This window comes from Mastomys coucha, unplaced genomic scaffold (genome assembly GCF_008632895.1).
Source record: "Mastomys coucha isolate ucsf_1 unplaced genomic scaffold, UCSF_Mcou_1 pScaffold6, whole genome shotgun sequence".
Lineage (NCBI taxonomy): Eukaryota > Metazoa > Chordata > Mammalia > Rodentia > Muridae > Mastomys > Mastomys coucha.
This window is the reverse complement of record NW_022196912.1, coordinates 59,817,487-59,823,486: the sequence shown is the minus strand read 5'-3', so window position 1 is coordinate 59,823,486 and position 6,000 is coordinate 59,817,487. Positions and strand designations below refer to the sequence as shown.

The following is a 6,000-nucleotide window of genomic DNA, read 5'->3' as shown; positions in this document are numbered from 1 at the left end:
AAAAAAAAAAAAAAAAAGAATATGCTTTACATTATTAGCCAATGGTGAAATGCAGTTAGAGCTACAATGAAATGTACTCTCTAAAGTGGTCACAATAAAAAAGGCAGGCAACAGTAAGAGTTGGCAAGAATGTTAAGAAACTGGGATCCTCACTCATTCACAGTGAGAGAATCAAATGCTATAGGCCATTTTAGAAAACTATTTGGCAACATCTTGAAAAGCTAATCACAATTATACAATTATCCTATCAACTCTGCTATCAAATATCTACCCAAGAGAATTTAAACATGGGTACATACAAAAATCTGAATGTTACATTCATAACAGCATTACTCATCAGAATCCTGAATTTCAAACCATGCAAGTGTTGATTCGACGATGAGCATAAAAGCAGAGTGTGATATCTGTATGCAGTGGACTATGGATACATTGAGAGTCTCAAAAACATGCTCACTTTGGGCCAGAGAGATGGCACATGAGATAAAAGCATTTATTCTTGAAAGTCTGGGGGGCCTAAGTTTGATCCTCAGAACCCACATTAAGGTAGAAGTAGAGAACCCACTCTGCAAAACTGTGCTCTGATTTTTACTCACACATATGGCCTGTCCCCATCGTATATATACACTAATAATAATAATAATAATAATAATAATAATAATAATAATAATAATGATAATAATGATAATGATAATAATAATGATAATAATAAGAAGAAGAAGGAGGAGGAAGAGGAGGAGGAGGAGGAGGAGGAGGAGAAGAAGAAGGAGAAGGAGAAGAAGAAGAAGAAGAAGAAGAAGAAGAAGAAGAAGAAGAAGAAGGCGGTGGCAGCCCAGGATCAGAGGTAAGGAGGACACAACATCTGTCCCAACACCAAGAGTAACTGGGACTATTGGGACCCAGGCATGCAGGAACTCTCCAAGCCCAGTGGCACTGGTTCCTTTCGGTCTGTCTGTGCCAGTGCCCTGAGCAGACCTTGGGTGCAAACTCTGCAGCCAATCCCACAATACCCAGAGGAAGCTCCACTCACAGGTGATCTAACAAGCCCAGGATCACAGGATCCCAGAATCACAGGATCACAGAGAAAGCTTAACTCTGAGGAGTTCTGACACAACCAGGATCACAGGAAGGACGAGCTCCAGTCAGATTTAGCAAGGGCAGGTAGCACTAGAGATAACCAGATGGTGCTTGGCAAGCATTAAGAATATAAGTAACACAAGCCAAGATTACTTGACATCATCAGAACGCAATTCTTCCACCATAGCAAGTCCTGGACACACCATCACACGGGAAAAGCAAGATTCAGATCTAAAATCACTTATCATGATGATGATACAGGACCTTAAGAAAGACATAAATAACTCCCTCAAAGAAGTACAGGAGAACACAGGTAAAGAGCTAAAAGCCCTTAAAGAGGAAACACAAAAATCCCTTAAAGAACTACAGGAAAACACAATCAAACAGGTGAAGGAAATGAACAAAACCATCTAGAATCTAAAAATGGAAATAGAAACGATAAAGAAATCACAAAGGGAGACAGACAACCATGGAGATAGAAAACCTAGGAAAGAGATCAGGAGTCATAGACGCGAGCATCATCAACAGAATACAAGAGATACAAGAGAGAATCTCAGGGGCAGAAGACACCATAGAAAACATTGACACAACAGTCAAAGAAAATGCAAAAAGCAAAAAGATCCTAACCCAAAACATGCAGGAAATCCAGGACACAATGTGAAAACCAAACCTAAGGATCATAGGTATAGAAGAGAGCAAAGATTCTGGATTTAGTGGGGCAGTAAATATCTTCAACAAAAATATAGAAGAAAACTTCCCTAACCTCAAGAAAGAGATGCCTATGAACATACAAGAAGCCTACAGAAATCCAAATAGACTGGACCAGAAAAGAAATTCCTCCTGTCACATAATACTCAAAACACCAAATACACTAAACAAAGAATTTTAAAAGCAGTAAAGGAAAAAGGTCAAGTAATATATAAAGTAACAGACCCTACAAGAACACAAATGCCAGCCCAGGCTACTATACCCAGCAAAACTCTCAATTACCATAGATGGAGAAAACAAGATATTATATGACAAAATGAAATTTACACAATATCTTTCTACAAAACCAGCCCTACAAAGGATAATAGATGGAAAACACCAACAAAAGGAGCAAAACTACACCCTAGAAGAAGCAATAAAATAATCTTTCAATAAACCCACACAAACCTAATTCCACCTCTTACAACAAAAACAACAGGAAATAACAATTACTTTTCTTAATATCTTAATATGAAAATTAATATTACCAACATATCCTAGTTGATTGAAATCCAATAATATGAGGAATTAGAAATTTGTTGCCGGGCAGTGCTGGCATGCACCTTTAATCCCAGCACTTAGGAGGCAGAGGCAGGTGGATTTCTGAGTTCGAGGCCAGCCTGGTCTACAGACTGAGTTCCAGGATAGTCAGGGCTATCCAGAGAAACCCTGCCTCAGAAAAAAAAAAAGAAAGAAAGAAAGAAAGAAATCTGTTGACTGTCATCCAATGGTCTCTCTAATTTGGTAATTGGAGAAATAGTTCCAATATTGTACAATCCATATACACTTTCTGCCTGTTTGTATGTGACAGTGTCTTGCTGTGTACCACATAATGATCTTGAAATCATGCTTCTCCTATCTCAGCCTCTCTATTAGTAGTATTGTTTATTTCATGTTTTTACACTATACTGTGGTTTTCAGAACAGCTTACATAGTTCAAAAGTATTTATACAGTCAAAAGAAATGTAGACAATTAACTTGGGAGGTGGTTTGTAAGAGAACAGCAAGAGTGAGACTGAATGCTTTGCTTGATGTTTGTAACTATTATATCAAATTTGAAGAAAAGGACTTTATAAGTTACTCTTTCTCTGAGACAAATGCTTTTCCAAATTATCACAGCCAATGAACCAGATACTTACCCTCACCTAATGTCTGTGCCACCCTCCAAGTAGAACCATTGGTCATTGAAACAGTTGGTGAATGATTTCATGGATAGAGCATATTAATATACATACCATTTCTTAAATGAATGTAACCTGTTCGCTGTGGGCTGAGAAAGAAGACAATCACTCAAGTCAAATATCTTTGACCATAGCAGGAAATTTGTATCCAAAAATCCTTCCTACAATTCATTCCTTGGTGCAGCAGAACTGTCAACTCTCAGCTTAGCTACAATGGAGGTAAAATCCTTTGGTGATATGAGGGTCATTGAAGTACAGTGTTATTACAATGAACTCCAATGTCTAAAAATTGTTCTTATTTTGGGCTTGTACCACAGTAAGAGCCAAGATTTTAAGCTCTACTAAATACAAAACAAACAAACAAACAAACAAAAGTACTGTATCTATTTATGTTCGTTTAAAAAAATACTAGTAGTGATATATTATTTTAAAATCTACAGTTAATATGTTTGGAGTTATTTAAAATTTACATTGATAAAAATGTATGTATTTTCAGTATTGCTACAGACAAGCATCTACATAAGACTGTTAAATTGATTGTTGTTTTATATCAAACAATTTTTATAATACTCATATTTTATTGTTACAATATTTTATAAATTTTAAAGAATGTGACAAAAAAATGAAAGGTATTGCAAGTATTGAAGGGGGGTCTCTGGGAGGAGGTGGGATACAAAAGGGAAACAAGAATGTGATTTAATTCTATTTACTTAAACTATGTTTTTAAATGTTAACAAATTCAGATAAATTGAAATCATGTAAAAAAAGATGCAATATACTTATGATAAATAATAATAATAATATATTAAACAGAAATAAAATGATATTTTAAGTCTAACTAAAAGAAGGCAGACACAAAAGGTATGCTTCATCCTTCAGCAGAAAAAGTAAATAAATAGAGGAAGAAAGAAGCTGCCTTGATTGAGTAAGTGTAATTGCAAATGGCCCCAGGGACATTTGCGGAGATGATGAAAACTTTCAAAGCCAGATTGTGATGATGGCACCTTCGTTAGTCTTCCATTGCTGTTATAACACGCTGTGCCGTTTTTTTAGAGGTTTACAATAACCCATCTTCATTATTTCATAGTTTCTCAGGCCAGAAGCTCAGTGGGCTCCACAAGGCTACTATCAAGATGCTGGCCAGGTCCCTTTCTCACCAACAGCTCAGAGTCATCTTCCAGCTCTTCTAGGCTGCCTGGAGCAAACAGCTCCTAGCAATTTAAGAATGAAGACCTTGCTTCTTTAGATGGAATTCACAATAAAAATGTCTCCCTCAATGCCCATAAGAGTCTCCTGTAGTGGTATTTTAATTAGGCTTACACCTGATTAAGCCAGGCCTACCAAGAATAATCTCCCCTTCCATTAGCTCATAATTATCTTGGAATTTTTATTACTTCTCTGAAACCACTTCAAGCCTGCCACATACTACAACCTAATTATGGATTAATTAACATCCCGTCCTTTTCATGGGTCCCACCAACACTGTGCAGGAAAATGCATGAGTCAAAACTCTAGGGAGTATCTAAAACCCTGCTTCACACACCTGGAAACATACAAACATATTTTTAAAAAAAACACTAGTTTTATATTTGTCATAGCTGAACTTTATATCATATAAAGCTATAAAATATACCATGAAAAAATATTGTGGTTATGTTATAACGACCCTGTAGGCTACATTACCTACAGAACTATATTTTCTAGAAAATTACTCCACAGAGGGGAAAAAAATGGTTGCTAAATTCATCACCCATACCCTTAAACATTTGTTAGCAATTAATTCACAGAAATCACTTCCCCAGAGCACAGCAGCCAACCTTCCCACTGGCTGGCTTTTATTCCTCTGTGAGCTTTCATGGAAATGAATAGAGGCTCACTTGCATTCAAAGACTTCAGCTCTCCAAAGAGAGTAGAGTTACCTTTGCACAAGGGTTTCACTTTCTGGTTTCTCTACCAGGGAGTGGCTCCCTTTTCAGCTCCCCTCACTGTATGAAAAGCCCCACAGCAACATGGAGTCCCCACTTTACCCACTGTGCACACCCTCTATCTTCCTTCCCTCCACAGTGACGAACCTGGAGTTCTGGAGCTTTTTGTGGCATTCCAGGAACATCTTTGAAGTTTACTTATTCTTGGTATCTTGTTTTCCAAACAACTGTCGACAACTGAGTACTTCATATTTTTGGCCCCTTCTGAGAACTTTCAGTCTTTAAAGAACTTGCTATTTAAGTCAAATAAATTAAAAGAAGAAGAAGAAGAAAAGAAAAAAGAAAGAAAAGGAAAGCTTGGGTTGTCGCAATGCTGCTTCAGGTACTATGCTGGCACCACCGCGGATGCTATTCCCTTGGGGAGTGCCCAGCAAGGTCAGCTGGATGGTTCTCATGGCAGGTCTGCTTTCTGAAGAAACTACCTGTTACCATGGAAATAAACACAAAAGGACATGTCCATCTTGGAGAGAAGGGAGCAATTTGGAATTCTTTCAAGGGTTTTATGTTAAAAGGGATAGAAACTCTTCTGCGGGATGTTCTTTAGTGAAAATAAACACTTTCCTTTCAGTATACAAAGTAACCCAATCTCACTATAGAAGATATGGACCACCTACATATAAGCAAACTTTCAGACCTAAAATTTGACATATTTTTTTAAAACTTTAGGTCATTTGCTCCCTTAAAGCCTGTTTACTACAATTGGTTACTATAAAGAATAGAGTATCTAAAATAATTATTCAGATAGTCAAGAATGCAGATGTTTCAGTATAATGTGCTAAAATGAGACTACCTATATTTACTTACATAGCATCTTGTGGATACTGGGTGATCCAGTCCCTTGGGGTTTGGCTTATTCTCCATAACGCACAACATACAGAAATTCCTTGTTATAAACCTTAGTAGTTTGTAGAAACTGAAGCTAAAGGCAGGATATAAGATTCTTTGGGTTAAATGCATAACTTATAACCCAGCAGCTATGCTAGGGTAGCCAGTTTAAGACTTTCAGAGCCTGT

The 6,000-nt window shown here is 37.1% G+C and overlaps 1 protein-coding gene across 25 annotated transcripts in view; it reads right to left on the bottom strand.

The window, feature by feature from the left end:
- Nrcam (neuronal cell adhesion molecule) overlaps positions 1 to 6,000 on the bottom strand; it is a 283,437-nt gene that overhangs the window by 262,015 nt on the left and 15,422 nt on the right. Inside the window, exon 1 of one of the 25 annotated variants that reach the window (XM_031357028.1) lies at positions 5,075 to 5,093. The exons of the other annotated variants lie outside the window; for them this stretch is intronic. The gene's annotated coding sequence lies outside the window, so the exon portion shown is untranslated. Of the gene's footprint in view, positions 1 to 5,074; positions 5,094 to 6,000 lie in introns of those variants that run through there. 25 annotated transcript variants of the gene reach the window in all.